Source organism: Narcine bancroftii, chromosome 6, assembly GCF_036971445.1.
Source record: "Narcine bancroftii isolate sNarBan1 chromosome 6, sNarBan1.hap1, whole genome shotgun sequence".
Taxonomy (NCBI): Eukaryota; Metazoa; Chordata; class Chondrichthyes; order Torpediniformes; family Narcinidae; genus Narcine; species Narcine bancroftii.
Window position 1 is genome coordinate 19587523 of NC_091474.1, and position 18575 is coordinate 19606097.

At 40.9% G+C, this 18575-nt stretch overlaps 1 long non-coding RNA gene across 1 annotated transcript in view; it reads right to left on the reverse strand.

Moving 5' to 3' along the window:
• Positions 1-2212: 2212 nt before the first annotated feature.
• LOC138737442 (uncharacterized) overlaps positions 2213-18575 on the reverse strand; it is a 37456-nt gene continuing 21093 nt past the window's right edge. The window contains exon 4 of the long non-coding RNA XR_011340922.1: positions 2213-4536. This is a non-coding gene — a long non-coding RNA (uncharacterized lncRNA). The remainder of the gene's footprint in view (positions 4537-18575) is intronic.

Here is an 18575-nt window from a genome sequence, read left to right on the forward strand (position 1 = left end):
TCCCTGGATTACATGTTGGATAAATTAACTTCTGTGCTGTCATCGTACCTCATAATGCTGTCAAGAAATTCAGAACAGCTTGAGACAACATAATGTTGAAAGCACACACTGTTGTCATGGTGCGCTGGTGCCTGGATGGTACTCACCGATCTGCAATCAACCAGGCACTACTGATTCTCCAACATTCAACTTTGGTGGCATAGACAAGTTGTGCCATAGGGCCTGTTTCTGTGTTGTGAAACCATGACTCTCATATTCATGTGCTTGGCCTAACAAATTATCATGGCCCCAGTTCATCATTTGACCTGAGAGTCTTGTGCAAAGCACTGAAAAAATGCAGCCACCTTCCTTTCCAATGGCCGAGTGATCGAAAAGAAAACAGATCCTCTGCAAACATTTACTAAATAAGCAACAAGTGTGAAGAATTCAGCATGATCTTCACAAGTTCTACTTTGGACACATTATTTCTCACTATTAACAGAAATATATAATCTGGAGTTCATTGAGGAACATTGCTTTCCTTTATCATTATGCAAGTCTACAATCCTGATTAAGTTTTACATTTAACAAATGCATGTAATCTTTAAATGCCATTTGAGGCTTTCATACTGCCAGAACCTACTCCACCTGTCAGGTGAAAGTGCTTTTAACCCTTCACTTCTGGATAGGGTCATTGATGTAGGTAGGCAATGCCAGTCACCAATCTGGGCCTTCTACAGAAGATCTAAAGAGAACGTCATGGCCAGCTGCATCCCAGTGTCATACTGTTTCTGCAGAGAAATGGATTGGCTCTCCCTCCCCATCAACGTGATCTACTGGGATCATTGTCTGAAGAGGCCACACAAAATCATTGAGGATGACTTCCACCCTGCACACAGCATCTTTCAGCTGCACCCGTCGGGAAAGAGAGATACAGGAGTATCAGAAGGCCCTTTCATAAAGCAAAAAAATCCGAACGTAAAGGTGGAGATTCTCCGCTCTCACATTGGAAAACTTACCTTCATGAATGCTCCCCGTCCGGCTCCAAGGCGCCGACTCAAATCCCTCTGTAAGTTAGTGTCAGTGGCAGACACGCATCATGAATGTACTGCCTAGGGGCGGGCTGATGATGTCGCGGTTATGTCATCAGCCTGAGACGCAGGAGCGGGATTTTTAAAATGCCGACAGCGCACAGGATTTCTACCTGGTCACTAAGACTGGCTGCAAACATCGCTATCAACTTTCCTACCTGCTCTGGGTCGTCATTCTCCACTATAGGGCTCTTCTCATGCTTGGTGTGTGTGAATGATGTCAACTTGGTGGGCGGTGCCACGGCACCAGTCACCCCGCCTCCATCGGCTCCGGTGGGCACTATGAGGTGCCGGTCTTCACGAAAGCAGCGCGAGCAGCATTTTTAGGTTCTGCTCCATGAAAGGGTAAGTTTGAATTTTTCTCTGCGCATTTAGCTGGCCTTGAGGAGGAGACTCAACAATGAAACCTACTAGAACTAGCACTACCAGGCTGAGGAGCAACGTCTTCCCACAGGCAGTGAAAACGCTGGGCGACAAAAGGAACTGCTCACACTAACCATCCGAGACTCTCATGTTCATGGAACAATATTTATTCAATTACTTGTATAGATGAATACTTGTCCTGCATATGAATTGCTTGCTTGAATGTGTGTTTTGTCTGGTTGTGTGTCTGCATGTTTTGCACCAAGGATCAGAGAACACTGTTTTGTTGGTTGTATGTGCAATCAAATGATAATAAACTTGACTTGGGCAGTGGTTGACTTCAAACTAGATTATTCCTTATTTGTAGCAGTCCTCTTTTCTTCACACTCACCAGACAAAACTGTACACAACTCTGTACTGCCATCATACCCAGGGATCTTGTTGCAAGGAATGAAGATTGCTGTGGTGTTTATGGGCTCTAGGCATATTTAAGGGATAAAGTCATCTAGTGTGACTTTGCTTGTGTTTGCATAGATATCAGACAGATGTGGGATCTCACTTAGCCTATGATACTCCCAGTAAGAAAATTGCCTCTTGTCAAACACTGTTTGGGTTTCTCGTGAAGAATGGTCACTGGAATTAGGCTCCAGAGAGCTGTTGTTCCTGATTAAAGTAATAGCTGGAGTTTTCAGGCGAAAAGGGAACAAGAGAGATTAAAAAAAACACAATCAAGCTTTAAACTAATTTGCAGCCAATGAGATTCATTGTTCTGGCTCACCACAATTTAATAGACATTTCAAAGTGGTAAATGGCTTTTGAATGAACATCAAGTTAATATGTAGCCAGTTAATCAAAGCTGTTTCATTGTGTGGTTTTTCAGTTAATCAAAGAGCTATTAATTGTTGTTTTGCTGTGTCCTTGATTTGACAGCAGCCCGTTCCTTTGTTTGCTTATCACACACAGTTCCAGATGAGACTTTCACATCAGTGTAACGTGGGTTAGAATATCTTCTTTCTTTGGCTTGGCTTCGCGGACGAAGATTTATGGAGGGGTAATGTCCACGTCAGCTGCAGGCTCGTTTGTGGCTGACAAGTCCGATGCGGGACAGGCAGACACGGTTGCAGCGGTTGCAAGGGGAAATTGGTGGCTGGGGTTGGGTGTTGGGTTTTTCCTCCTTTGTCTTTTGTCAGTGAGGTGGGCTCTGCGGTCTTCTTCAAAGGAGGTTGCTGCCCGCCGAACTGTGAGGCACCAAGATGCACGGTTTGAGGCGATATCAGCCCACTGGTGGTGGTCAATGTGGCAAGCATCAAGAGATTTCTTTAGGCAGTCCTTGTATACTAGCCAGGTTAGAATGCAACTTCTCTTACGGTACGGTTGACTTCTTCATTGATATCTTAGAGTTTTGTTGATAATTGTAGAAATTCAGTTCTATTTGTACCCATTGATATATCCACTCTTGAAATTATATCATTTATTTCCTATCATTTCCATCTTCCAAGACCTTTTCAATGGGTCTGAATGGGTAGAAATGACAAACATCAGTGTGAAAGGTTCCAACCTGAAATGTTAATGATATATTTTCTCCCCCTGACGCTGTTCAATTTCTCTCAATTCCTCTATCTCCTCCGACTCTGCTCCCAGGATGAGGCCTTCCATTCCAGGATATCGGAGTTCTTCAGAAAACATGCCTTACACTCCACCGACGTTAACCCAGCCCCCACTCTCATCTTCTCCATTTCTCCCACATTTGCAAAAAATTGCACTCGACTCCAGCACGTGCAGATTTTTTTTAAACTCCCTCGGTAGATTGTGTGTTGCTCCAGATCCCAGATCCTGCAGTCTCTCATGTGTCTCTGACAAAATATTAGTTTCTTTTGGTGTAAAACAAGCTTGTACATTATTCTTGTAATTCGGATTCAGAATTTATTGTCTGAACTTGCCACAAAATGTATTGTTTGTAGTGGTAATGCAGGTAATATGGTATTAAAAATTACATTTAAAAAAGAAATAAACTACTGCAAAAATAAGAAAAAATAAGGTATTTTCTGTGGATCATTGTCCATTCATAAATCTGATGGCAGAAGTGATGTCCTTATGCCACTGGCTTCTCCACCTCCTTCCCGAGGGCAGCAGTGTGCAGAGAGCATGACCTGGGTGGCGAGGGTCCTTGAGGTAAAAGGCTGCTTTCTTAAGACAACACCTCTTGTAGATGTCCTCAATGGAGAGGAGACTGATGGCTGTGATGGGGCTCACGAAGTTCACAACTCTGGAGTTGTTTCTAGTTCCGTGCATTGGCACCTGCAGTGCATCACCTGCAGTGATGCAATCAGTCAGAATGCTCTCCCCAGTACACCTGTAGAAGTTGGCAAGAATCTTTGGTGATATACTGAATCTCCTCAAATGCCTCATGAAATGTAGCTACTGGCGAGTCTTCTTCATGATTGCATTGACATGGAGGCCTCCATCGCTCCCGTAGCCTCTGCAGCCACACACCCTTCGGTCCAAACCATCAGCAGCCCGAGCTCCTGATGCACACCTCTGACATGATCAGGAAGCCTCGAACACCCTCGGCATCCTCTCTCGCATCTCAGTTCGAATACCTGATAGCCCTTCAGCCAAGTCTTGAGCCATTCTCCAGCAGACTGCAGCCTAACATGAGTTCTTTGACCGCAGTTGCCAGCAGCCTGCGACCTCCATGGGTCATTGGCAGCCCACTGCCTGTGTTTTCTTCATCCTCCGAGCCTCTCACTGGTCTGCCGCCATGGTCACCATCCCATGGGTCATGTGTGACAATGCCAACGTTCAAACCCACAAATATGAAGCACCGACAAATCTGATGGAATACCTGCCATTAATGTAGATGATTACTATCACAACAAACTAGGCAGAAGCAGGTGGCTTGATTGATGTCTCTGCTTCTGAACTCAGGCTCCAACCCCCTCATTGGTGCTGGACATCTTACTTACAGAATTCATTGTAGCAGGTCAACAATGCCACCTTGTCATTTGAGTCTGTGCAACCACTCGCTCTCCGTCCATTTCATCTTCTGTTACGTGTTCAGCATGAGTGTATCTTCCCTGGCTTGTCAGCCTGCAAAAAGCAACTAAAAAGACAAAGGAAGGAAATTATTGACATTTGAAGTAAAAGATGGCAATAAAGGAGAAGACAGCCCTGTGACATCCCTACCTAGCACCATTGTGGAATGCAGTACCTTAAATCCATGACCAGCTCAAGGAGGAGACACAGTACCATTTTTAAAGGCCATGTTAAATGTAGCTGAGCTGGTGCAGCATAGACTAAGAATACTTTTTTTAAAAAAAGCAATAAATTCTGATATAGCTCACATCCCAACCATAAAATTCTCTGATATATGCATGTTTCTCACTATAATATGGCGATATACTGCTTACCTTTCACTCTTGTGCTTTAAAATATAACTCAAACACAACTGGTCATAATCTCTGATATACTTCATGCACTTCACTATAACACTCTTCGGCATTAGAAACACTACACAGCAGACTCTTATGTACAATATATGCCTTCGATGTGGTTCCCAAGATTGTACTTAAAGGCCCATTCATATTCTCTTGCTGTAATATGTAACATTTATGGACATTTTTGACACACAGATCAGTGGAAAAACAACGTTGCAGAATTCAAAACAAAAAAAAACTTAAGGAGCAAATATATTCAAAGAAAGTAGTTTGTAGCTCATGCAATCTAGATCTGCCAAACAGCTTTCTTCTCTGAACTGGCTCTCCTGAGCAGGCAGTGAATCAAGGTCATACTGTACACTAACGCATTCTTTGCTTTGCCATTACTTAATGTGATAGATGCAGTATTGACTGCTCCTAGTGACAGTGTCTGAAATGATGGTGACTGAAGCATATTCAACATGCGGCTGTGGAACTAACTCACCCTAATGTTCAATAATACTGTATAGCCGTTATACTCCAGTGACACAGGCAGATGGAGTTGGATTGAACCTGCTCCTTTCTTATGAGCAGAGCTAACCATCTTTCATGATTTGTTTTTTATTAAACAAATCTGTAGGCTAATAGATTTTTATTAAACAGACCTTCCCCCACTGCAGGCCCTCACCCCACCATCTCAAAAAAATTCTCCAAGTGGTGATAGTAGGTCAACATCCTCCTGAAAAGGTAAAACAGCAGAAGTGACATCAAGGCCTATTGTAGTGAAACCAACATGATTGTAAGGGTGAGGAAGTGCTGGAAGGTGGGATTAATCACAGAAATAAAATGAATAATCACACTCATTAGCTAGCGAGGTAGGTGCCACAAGAACACTAACCAAGGTTGATGACGTGGCCTTGTACTACATACAGAAAGAGGCCTGGAATTTAGCTGAGAGTCAGAATGAGAGTGTCCTAGGCTCACCATAAATTCAGTGCAGTTAACATAAGAACATAAGAAATAGGAGCAGGATAGGACATCCGGCCTGTCGAGCCTGCTTCGCCATTCAAGGAGATCATGGCTGATCTGATGATAGGCTCATCAGATCACCTGCCTGCCATTTCCCCATATCCCTTAATTCTTCCACTTTGTAAAAATCGATCATTTTGTTTTACATATATTCATTGAGGTAGCCTCCACTGCTTCAGTTGGTAGTGAATTCCATAGATTCACCACTGTGATGTTTCTTTTATTGTAATAAAGAAACTTGGAAAATAAAGAAAATATAGAACAAACTCATGACTGTGTGGAGGCATCCATCTTAAATCCAACTGAATTTGTCTCTGACTTCCTATAATGGTCAGGAATGTCACTAGCACTCTATCACTACAACCACCCTCTGGAAAAAGCAGTTCCTCCTCATCACCGACCTAAATCCTGGATCTAGAGGCTATATCCCCTTGTTCTGGTCTCCCCTACAAATTGGAACAACTTACCTACATATACCGTGGAGCAATACTGTGTAAGGAAAGTAAGATTCATTTCAAATTTAATCATGAAATGTGTAGATCACTGGCAAATCCAGCTTTTGCATGTAATTGCCCATGATGTAAAGAGGTAGTGGAATCAACCTCATTGATGGCCCGGGAGCAATACATGAGGAATATTTGGTAAGGATGGAAGCTGAGGTGGTGACTGAGGCTCAATTTTAACAAGTAAGAATAATTTGGACAGGTACATGGATGGGAAGGGTATGGAGGGATATAGACTGGGTGGAGCTCATTTGGGACTGCAATGTTTCTTTTAAGCAATAAAGAAATTTGGGTTATTTTAAAACAACTATACTTTCTTAGAAAAATAACTCATACCATGTGGAGGCATTCATCTTGACTTCAACCCAAGCTGCAATCAACTTGTCTTCCACTCCCCCTATTGGTCAGGAAGACCACTAGCACTCTATCACTTCATCTCCTTTCCTTGAGATGTTTAATCTATCAACATGACACACTAATACAGTATTCATTTCAATTTACAATTCAACACAAACATTAGTCAAGCATGTACAGAGTCAAGCAAGACAAGTGGACTGTGTAATTGCATACAAACGTTTGTGGAAGAAGGCAGAGATTTCAGAAGTACTGGACTGGAAGACCAGAAATCAGTAATTGTGGGCTTCTCCTCAATAGGTCATATCAAGCATATTAGTTTGACTATTCATGAACATGCATCACTCCTGCTTTACAGAAGACAGGAGGAAATAAATTTGTTTGCCATACATCACGTGCCCATTCAAAATCAGGTGCTCATTTAATGATGTAATCTATGGTCAGCAGATATTTTATTGGTTACTACTAGAAACTAGCTGCAGTTTCTGGTGCATTTTTCACACAGGGGTATAGCAAGGAATAGAACTTACAGCAAAGTGGATATGTGACGCAAATTTAAAGGGGTTACTTATAGCTTGGAGTTGTTTAGGCAAATCATTATATTGGGTTGATCTTGCATATGGGAAATTGCTGTATCCCACCAACACCCACCCCACAACCCCTCCCTTCCACCATCCATCTTCCCCAGAAACATTTTATGCTGCTGTAGTTTTGATTTTTTTATGAATGTAGATGTACATACAGCATGGTGACAGACCCTTTCCAGCCCACAAGCCCAAATACCCCAATTAACTTACAGCCCCCCCCATATGTTTTGAAGGGTGGGAGGAAACCGGAGCACCTGGAGGAAATCCACGCAGAGACAGGGAGAACGTACAAATTCCTTGGGTCGTTGGTGTTGTAATGGCATTGCACTAACTGCTACACTAACTGGGCCCCTCTTATGGCTCCCTCGATCAATGAGATTTAAGGCTTTAAATGCACTTTCAGGTGATAATGCTTTAATAACTGAGGTGTTCTCCAACTTCCAGGTTTTATTGGTCACCTGATTAAGAATTCCTACTAGGTGCAGCACCTGACTCGCGGACAAAGTGAGTGTACTCCAATTCCTAGGTAAAAATATGTTTGTTACATATTAGTGAGAAGGTAAAAATAATTCATGAAATTAAAACAGAAAATATTGGAAATGCTCATCAAGTCAGGCAGGGAAAAGGGAAACATAATTAATATTTCAGATTTTAAATCCTTTGTCAGAACTGGGAATGATAATTTTTTTAAAATGGTGATTTTAAGTTGCAATGATGGGAGGGGTGGGGAGGATAAAAGGAATATCTGTGATAGAGCAGTGTCCAGTCAAACATGTTGGTGGGGATTTAGAGGACGATTATTCTTGTATGCGTTCACTTTTTGCTAATAGGAGGGCTTGAGGGACATGCTCAGCGAGGAGTTGTTTTGTGCAAGAAATTTTGAGATACAGTGAGGTGCTGTGAGAAATGGGCTACAGTTAGTTACAGTTCTTCGATCCAGTGTTCACACTTCATGATTATGAAAGTTCAGGAAAGCAAACTTAAAGCCATGCTACTTACAAAGTCATGCTTCAGTTGAGTACAAAATAAAGAGAAATTGGGGAAGAAAAGCTTCTTTTGAATTAAGAATAGAGTTCTAATGGAAGATGTGGGTCAATAAACAAAGCCAGTCACAAAAGAAGTTGGATTGCCTGACTAGTAATTGTTCATTTAATCAAATGACACCTTATTCGGCATAAATTGCCCACTTGGATGTGCCCAATTTCAAAAACACGTTTCCATACATTTTATTGTCTGCATTCATTTTCACTTGATTGGTTGCCAGTGTTAAGCAGACTCATTGGGATGGAATGAGCGAACTGGCTGTGTGGAACAGTTGTGCAGGAAGGGAAGGTGGAAGCGACATGAAGCACAGTGATATTTCCGTTATTACCCACATCTCGCTAGGCATGTTGGTGAACACCATACCTCCATTATTACTGCTCTTAATCACATTACGTTTATTTTAGGGTTAGGTTTAGGGTCAGATTTATCTTTTAATTTCCCTAGGTTTATTTGAAGGCTCAATAAAGGAAGTGGTCTTCCAAAAGGCTGATCAAACTGCAGAACAGGAGAAAGTCTCAGTTCTCTCCAAATGGATTTGAGGTCAGCCAATAAAAGAGGGACTTTTGTCTCCAGGTTCCCAATTATGTAGTGAAAGCGGCCAGTTTCAGTTAGTTACTGAGGACAGAGAAAATCTTGTGGATGCCTTTTGTTCCAAGGCCCATTGTAGGGGGATCCAAATACAGTGAGTCCTTTCATTTGTGAAAAGGGATGTGGATGAGAGCATTCTGTCCGTTGCTTGTTTCAACTTGTTGGAGGAGCTTGTATAAATGAGCTCCGGAAAAAAAAAGATTTAAACAGGAGGAGGATGAGTGGCAGTCTGGAGGAACTGATAAGTTGAATCTCCATGCAATGTCGAACATTTAAGGTTTCAAGATTCACAATCAGAATCAGAATTTATAGTCATGGAGATACCACAAAATTTGTTGTTTTGTGGCAGCACCACAGTGCTATAAATAACATTTCAAAAATAAATAAACAGTACAAGAAATATGATAAAATGAGATAGTGTCTGTGGTTCATTGTCCATTCACCAATCTGATGGTACAGGGGATGAAGCTGACCTTGTACCACTGGATGCTCATCTTTAGGCTCCTGTACCTTTTTTCTGAAAAGGTAAGTAGTATGAAGAGGGCATGGCCTAGATGGTGGGGGTCCTTGAGGATAGAGGCTGCTTTCATAAGGCACCGACTCTTGAATATGTCCTCGACGGAATGAAGACTGGTGCCCATGATGTCACTGGCCGAGTTAACACCTCTCTGGAGTTTTTTACTGTCCTGTGCAGTGGCCCCTCCATATCATACAATGATGCAAACAGTCAGAATGCTCTCCATGGTACACCTGTAGAAATGTTTGAGACTCTTTGTTGATGTATAGCTGGTGGCAAGTTTTCTTTGTGATTGCATCGACATGGAGGCTCAGGACAAATCCTCAGAGATGTTGACAGCCAGGAATTAGAAGTTCTTGACCTTCTCAACTGCTGACCCCTTGATGAGGACTGCTTCGTGTTCTCCTGATTTCCACAACATCTCCTTGGATTTGCTAACATTGAGTGCAAGGCTGTTATTGTGACACCATTCAATCAACTGATTCTCTTCCTGTTCCAAAGCTGTCATTAAATAATGTGAGAAGTGTGTCTGTAATTGTTTACTTTAAAGCAGGAACTATGACAATTCTTTGGAATTTTTGTTTGATTTTATTTCCCTGGATTCTAAAGTATTTTTATACTCCCCTTTTCACTGTATGGATAGTGCTAGGGTTCCTTAATAGATAGAGGTGATGACACACCTCCTTGAATTTTTGGAGTCCCTGTGTCACACTGCTTTTGGCTGGAACTTCTTTAATTTAGATCCAGTGTTAATGAATGAACAGCAATCTTTTTCTATGCCACCACAGTGTTTGTCTTGGAGTTATCAGGTGAGTTATGTCATTCCCCTTCTGCTGTGTCCTTCTAGATGGTAGAAATGATGGTTTGGGCAATGTAGTCGACAAACTGCTACAGTTCCTTTTATACATGATGAATTCTCACTTACGGTGTAGAATAATGAATGAAAACAAGTGAAGAGAGAATCAACTAAACTGTGTTTTCCTGCATCTTGATAGGTTTCTTGATTATTCTTGAAGTTGTAGATATGGTGCTTACCTAGTATATAATACTCCATATGTTCATCTTATGTGATGGCGTACATGCTTTATAGAATTAATAATTTAAGCTCGGAGACCAAAAATTTCAACATCTAAAGTTTCCTGATAATGGGTGAGATTGACCATACAGAGTTACATGGACAAGCTGAGTGAGTGGGCGAGAACCTGTTGGATGGAATGTAAACTGGGTTGGTGCACATAAGATAGCCTATGTTAAATGCTGAGAGACTAAGTCGCTGTCATGTTCAACAGGATCGAGAAGTGCAAAGACAGTCACTGAAGGCTGATGTGTAGGTGCAGCAGAAAATTAGATGGGAAAATGGTATGGTCCCTCAAGGAAAAGATGAGGAATTTAACTTTAAGGAACCAACCTTGGGAAAATCCTTTGTTGAGGTAGATGTATATTGCTGGATCCCTGGCATTAACCCAGTAGGGTCAGCCATTTAACTAACATGAAGGCCTCTCCATATCACCTTCACTCTAACACTTCCATGTCCCCAGCTGAAATAAAACCTCCATTGCACATGAGGCCTGCCTCTTTTACACTAAAATCATGCAAGTTATATTAATTATAAATTGCAAGTTAAGTAAACTCCACCAGGATCCTTACATTACAATGTAATTTACTGTGAGGTATGTGCTACCGTTCCTTGCATCCATGGATTTCTTTAATGCACTCACAAAATGTTCCACTGGTCAATAGAATTTCTAAACTATACGAGATTTAAGTTTGGAAGGAAACTATTCAGATTGAGGTCTGTATTGACTCTGGGAGGGATTTATGTTTTGTCCCAGGGTCATGTGCATTTCCCATAGCCCTATTTTGTTCTAATATTCATAAGTTTTTATATGATCAACTTTTTGTAGATACAATTGAATATGTTTTCCACATTGTTTGAAGAGTTACATTTCAAATTAAACAAAATTCTTCTCAACTCTACATTGGTTCTCTAGCTTATTCTGGCACTGGAAACAATTTCCTCTCATTTATTCCATTTAAATCCAACACAACTTCCAAAACCTTTGTTAAATTCTCATTCATTCCTGCCTAAAAATGTTAGGTCTCAGAACAAAATCACCTACTGCAGCCCTTTCACATCATCTAAACCACACATGCCCTTTTTATTTGAGCAAATTCCCATTGAACCATCCAGAAGATCCTAAACTTCTTCCTGAAGTAGTGTCCAAAACTGCACTCAGTGGTTTCAGTGAGTTCTGAGCAATGCTTTATGAAGTGTTGTTATAACTTAGAAAACTCACATCTATATATAAAAAGGCCTGATATATTCCACATTATGAAACTCACTTTCATTCTTTTTCTTGCAGTAAACAGAATTTATTGTCATGGACATGTCACAAAGTTTGTTGTCTTGTGGCGGAATCACAGTGAAGACATTTATATAAACTACCTTACAAAATAAAAGAGTCAAAATGAGGCAGTGTCTGTGGTTCATTGTTCATTCAGGAATCTGATGGCAGAAGGGTAGAAGCTGTCCTTGTGCCACTGGACAAACATCTTCAGGCTCCTGTACCTTTTTCCTGATGGTAGCAGAGTGAAGAGAGCATGGCCTGGGTGGCGGGGGTCCTTGAGGATAGATGCTGCTTTCTTAAGACACCGTCTCTTGTAGATGACCTCAATGGAGTGAAGACTGGTACCTGTGATATCGCAGGCTAAGTTGACAGCTCTCTGGAGTTTTTTCTTGACCTGAGTGTCAAAATACCCATCCCAGACAGTGATGCAACCTGCCAGAATGCTCACTAAGGTACACCTGTAGAAGTTTGCAAGAGTCTTTGGTGGCATACTCATTAAATTCCTCACAAAGTATAGCTGCTGGTGAGCTTTCTTAATGATTGCATCAACATGGAGGCTCCAGGACAGATCCTCAGAGATGTTGTCACCCAAGAATTTGAAGTTCTTGAGCCTCTCCACTGCAGAGCCCTCAATGAGGACTAGTTCATTTTCTCCTGACTTTCTACTGAAGTCCATCATCATCACCTTGGTAAGATTAAAACAGTCTGACATTTACAATCAAGTTGGACGGAGAACATTACAAGAACAGTACAGACTATTCGGCCCACAATGTTTTGTTGACCTGTGCAAATGTACTCAACAATCTAATCCTTCCATAACTCACACCCACTCCAGGCACCTACTATGGTACTCTTTCTGTAAAAAAACTTACTTTAATGTCTCCTCTGAACTTTTCTCTCTTCACCTTAAATAGATGTTCTCTGGTATTTGCCGCTCTTGCCTCAGGATAAAGGTGCTGGTTGTCCACCCTATCTATGCATCTCATAATCTTGTAGAATTCCATTGTCACCTCTCATCCTTCTTTGCTCTAATGAAAAAAAACTACCTTACTCTGTTAACCTTGCCTCACAAGACGGTTAGTTCAATCCAGGCAACATCCTGGTAAATCTTCTCTGCACCCTCTCCATAGCTTCCAAATCCTTCCTGTGATGAGGTGATCAAAATTGAACACAAAATTCCATGAGCAGTCTAACTAGAGTTTTATTTATCTCATGACTCTTGAACTCAATCCCCTGACTAATGAAGGCCAGCATACAATAATCTTAACTACCCTATCAACCTGTGTGGTAAGCTTGAGAGATGTATGGATCTGGATCCCAAGTTCTCTCTGTTCTTCCACACTGTTAAGAATCCTGCCATAGACACTGCCTTCAAGATTGACCTTGCAAAATGTCATTCCTCGCACTTAAGCGGATTGAATTACATATGCCACTTTTCCACCCAACTCTGCATCCTGTTGTAACCTACAACAACCTTCGATACTATCCACAACACATCTAACTTTCATGTCATCCGCCAGCTTACTAACCCATCCCTTTATTTCTTTATGTAGGTCGTTTATAAAAATCACAAAGAGGAGGGATCCCAGAACTGATCCCTGTGGAACTCCACTAGTCATTGACCTCCACGCAGAATACATTCCATCTATTATTACTCTTCTTTCTGCAGACAAGCCAATTCTGAATCCCTACAGCCATGGTCCCATGCCTCATGACTTTTTGAATGTTTACGATGGGAGACTATATCAGATGCCTTACTAAAATCCATATATACTATATCCACCCCCTTCCTTCAATTTCTTTTTCCACATTCTCAATAAACTCAATGAACTCCCCCTTACAAAGTGATGTTGACTGTCCCTGAGAAGATTATCGTTCTCAAAATGCTCATAAATCCTGTCCCTAAGAATCTTCTCTCCCACAGTTTGCACACCACTGATATAAGACTCACTGGTCTATAATTTCCAGGGCTACCCTATAATCGTACATACAAACAGTGAGGTGTTCTGTTTCTAAGACTTTAAAGAAGAGCAAGAGTTCCAATGGGACACATCTAATCTGTCAGTGCAACCAGGAAAAAGGAATATTGTTTTCGAGTGGATATTCCAATCTCTGTGTTGTCAGAACCTATCTCTCTGCTACCATTTCATATAGCCAGTGAGCTGACCCCAGGTGGAGGGTGAAATACCAGCAGTACACATTAGTGAGTACTACAAATCAGTGGCTGATAAGAAATGCTATTATATTTGGATTCTCCTAAGTATATCTGGCATTAAAAGCTGGCCTGTTCTGATTTCAAATGGGGAATTGACCTCAATTGACCAGCACTGTCTCTCATCTACAGGGAGTCTGACTTTACTGCGAAAAAGATCAGTTGAAACGTAGCAATCTGAGAAGATGCATTAAAACATGAAATGGCCATTAGTAAGCTCAATGGTTTCCTTTCAATACATTGGTTCAGAGAGGAACAGGATGAAATCAGGTCTTTGAAAACACTTCCAGCTGACTGATTTAGCTTCAGCCTGGGGCTAGGACAGCTCATTTTGAGTTATGGAATCCACAACTATTTGCAGAGGATAATGGATAATCTAAATGAATGGCTATTAAAGAAAAAGTCAAGTATTAATCAGTGAGAAAATGTTTCAGTAGTGGTAATCTTGTAGGTGTAATGAACAACTGAGAATCCTGATGATAAGTCTCTATGCAAGTGGTTTTCCTGTGTCAGGGGAAAACTGAAATTGTTTAACAATCATCCTTCATTAAAGCTTAAAATAGAATAAATTAAAATGATTCTTACTTTTCAATAAAAAGCACTGATTCAAACTGGCTAAGATTCCAATGACCGTCACTGCCACTGAACGTGGGTTGAGTTGAACCATGCAATTTAGTGGTTATTTAGCGGGTCACCTATCAGTGTGAATGCTCCCAACCGGGCCGGGGGTGGGGGGGGGGGGTGGCTGGGGGTGGGGGGTAAAAATCAACCGGGCTCTGATACCCAGGGGGTTGTATCAGGGCCCGGCCAAGTTGACTTGGCTCCAATGAGAAGGGGCAACCTGCTCAACTAGGTAGTTTTATTATCAGTGTACTATATTTTGAAGGTTTTTAATCTAGGTGTTAGGGTAGTACTGACTTGACATGACGCGACACATGTAGTGACACACTGTAGGACCATGAAAGACGGCCCATTATATGAGAGGGTCACCTGTAGGCTCAGGGACCTCGATTTGACATTAGGTCTGCTAGTTTGTGACGGAACTGGCCTGTGGGTTTGTTCTAAATTTGAACGGTCTGAAACCCACTGCAGTAAATTCTCCCACACTCTTTCATACATTGTGTGCTTTATTCCCATTACGATTTCACTACCCTGCAGGTACGTAATATGTCACTCAAGACGTCATCACTAGAGGTCGGGGGCCCCCTTAGATCCATGATATCCACATGAACCAGGGAATTCCTGGTGAACGGCTCACCTAGTATTGCAACATGGGTCATTTAGTGGGTTGCCAGTGTGAAAGGGGCTGTTAGCCCTATGGAACCTTTTCCAGTGTATGGGACTTTGTAGCGTGTCAGAAAGCTATTCCGTTGTAGACTGCTCTGCACAGCTTAACAAGATCTACGAGTAAAACACGAAAATTTGCAGACACCGTGATTGAAGTATAAACACAAAGTTGGAGAAACTTAGCATATCAAACAATGCACTTTACAATATAGCAAAGATAATGATACATAAACAATAGTTCGAGCTTGAGCCCGTCATCAAGGTATGAGCAAAAGCCTCCATAAAAGGCTCAAGCTCGAAAAACTGGTTATGTATCTTTATCTTTGCTATATAAAGAAGTTTCTCCAGCGTTGTGTTTTTATAAACAAGATCTGCCTTCGTTATACTTCCCTTCCTTGTTTTTTATCAACAGTGGTCAATGTAAAGAGTTCAAGTATTCAATGCACTTTGGCTTTCAGTATAGTGAATAAATTAGATCTGTTTACTCTTGAGAAAAGAAGGCATGGGGATAACTTAACATAGGTAATGAAAGTTTCGAGTTTTGATAGAATGAATACAGAGGAAATGCTTCTACATGTAAAGAAGAATGTTATTAAAGGTCATCATAAGATAGTCACCAAGAAACTTCTTTACCCAAAGAGTGGTAGCAATGTGGAGCTCGCTACCAGAGAGTGATTCAGATATAATTAAGGGGAAGGCTGGACATACATATGGGGAAGAAGGAATGACAAGACCCAAGTGGAGCTGGCATGGATGGTTTGGTTTTAATGTCTGTTCTGTGGCTAAATATTCCACTTAACCCTGTATAGTTTCCAATTTAGGATCAATGTGGTGCTCTTAAAACTGGTAATTAACTACAGAAATGGGCACGCAGTGAAAGCTAAAGTACTGTATTGTGTTGTATTCAATGAGATCTGTTTAACCTCAAGGCTTTTCAGTAAGAGATTCAGGGGCTCAGAACTAGATTCCTGTTGCGATATGCTTCTTTTCATTAATTTTGCTAGTGAATTTCCAAAAATTCAAGCAGGAACAGTTTGAAACAGCATTACATTTCTTAGAAATTTGGAAGCCAGTTATAATGACAAAAAGGATGTGACTGCACCTTTCACAGAAGCACTTATTGGTAAAGGTGTTGGATATGGCCAGCAGGTCAAACCATATATACAAAAGATAAAAAGAAAAAGTTGAGCCAAAAAGTGATGACAGGCAAAAGTCATCACATAGAGACTTAACAGGGACAATGGTCTTCACAAATTCTGACCTCACCCATGTGTTCACAAAATCAGGAGTGTGCGACTGTAAGCAAATACTGTGTGGTCGACTCATACACCAGATGATTGTACATGGCCAAATCTTTGTGCTGGACTTCCTTGGCTATCATGGAAAAATATTTTGCAAGGATTTTTTCTTTAGTAACCAAGATTTTGACAAATGATTGAGTACAGAAGAAGGCAACCTTCAGATTTTGGAAGAAGAGTTCAGGAGATGGGATGCAAAAAAAAAGAAACTAAAACATGACAAATTTTTTGGAGACTAGTTATCATCCTTATCTAGAAGGTTGATGCCAATGGTCTATGTGGAGTGGAAATAAACGATAGAGGCCATTAGTAATGCATCAAAACCTGGAACTAAAATGGAGCTCGTTGATCTGAGGTGAGTGTCTGTACAATTATACATGTGATTCTTTTCCTGCCCTGTGACCCTATTCCGTCCCCTGTTGAAAAAGAACAGGGTCCAAGCAGCAAAGCATATTCAAGCAAAAGATCACCAAGTTAAATACTTTTGGTCTATTAACATGAGCAAGTTGAAAGGTAGAAGACCAGATAGGTTGCTTTCTGCTTGTCCAGCTGAAGCTTTCCACCGTTTTTCTTTATGTTTCATGGTGCAAATAGTCCTTTTGAAAGTATGCATAGACTTGTGAACCCAATACCCTGTTGCATTACTGAACAACTGCACTCAGAAATAGAGAACACATACCTACAGATTAAGCATTGGCTTGAACTTCATTCAACCAATTCGACCGCTAGAGTTGAACTGAAGCAGTTTGGCCAAAAGCATCTCCACAACACGAATTACGAAGAATGCAGATCAAGCAAAAGACACGTGCATGTGTCTCCAACCAACCTAGGAAATCAAGTTCATGCAAATGGAGGTAAATACCTTGCTGGAACTTTGCAAAACCATGAAATATTTGGTTGGAATTGGGGTCAAGATCTGAAGAGTTCATATAGATTAGAAGATGTAATTGAGAGGTGAGCTCTGTGTGGATGCTGAACCGCTAGATCATAAATATGTCCTAGCTGGGTACATTGAAAATGTCAGAAAATTAAATAACAAAACCAAAGCAAGTATAACAGAGAAACAGAATTTTCTGTTAGTTCAAACCTAGTACCATATAGTCCAAACATTGATTCAAAAACAAAAGCCTGTAAGATTCCAAAAACTTTGCGACTTGACTGGATTTACACTGTGTATTTTGCCATACCTTGAGTATTGTGTTCAGTTGTTGTCTCCTAACTTGAGGAAGGACATTCTTGCTAATGAGGGAGACCAGTAAAGGTTCTCCAGACTGATGTAAGACTCAGGTTATATTCATTGCAACTTAGAGGAACGAGAGGCGATCTCATTGAGACATATGCCTTTCTGACGGGACTGAACAGGTTAAGTGCAAAAAGGCATTGTTATGTAACTTGAACATTCCATTGTGTCTGCATGCAAGTCTATCTTTATATTGTAATCTATTTGGACAGAAGAGCCAAGTGATCTATCTGGTTTGCACCAAATGTGTCACTGCCACAGATGGTCTTCTATGAAAAGTTGAAGTCTCAGTACGTGAATAGTTTAAATGATCTATTTTGGAATGAGTTTTTAGTGTCTCAATACATTAGTGAAACTATGCAAATATAATCTTGATTACAAGAGGAATGTGTTGGTACGTGTAGTACACAACAATTTGCAAGATAATTTGCAATCAACATTAATGTTTCAAGTTATTTGATTTAATTTCGAAAAGAGTTCTGCCCTGGCTCTAATCATGTGGCTCAACCACGTGGATTTGATATTTATCCCTGAAAAAATAATGAAGGCATATTGGTGACTTGATGGAGGTTTTTGAGGTTAAGAAATTGTTTAACAGAATGCATGCAGAGAGAATGTTTCCATTTGTGGGGAAGGGTGTGACCAGAAACAATCACTGTGAGAGGTAAACAATTGGGAACACTGAAGAAACTTTGCATATAAAGCAGTGGAAACATGAA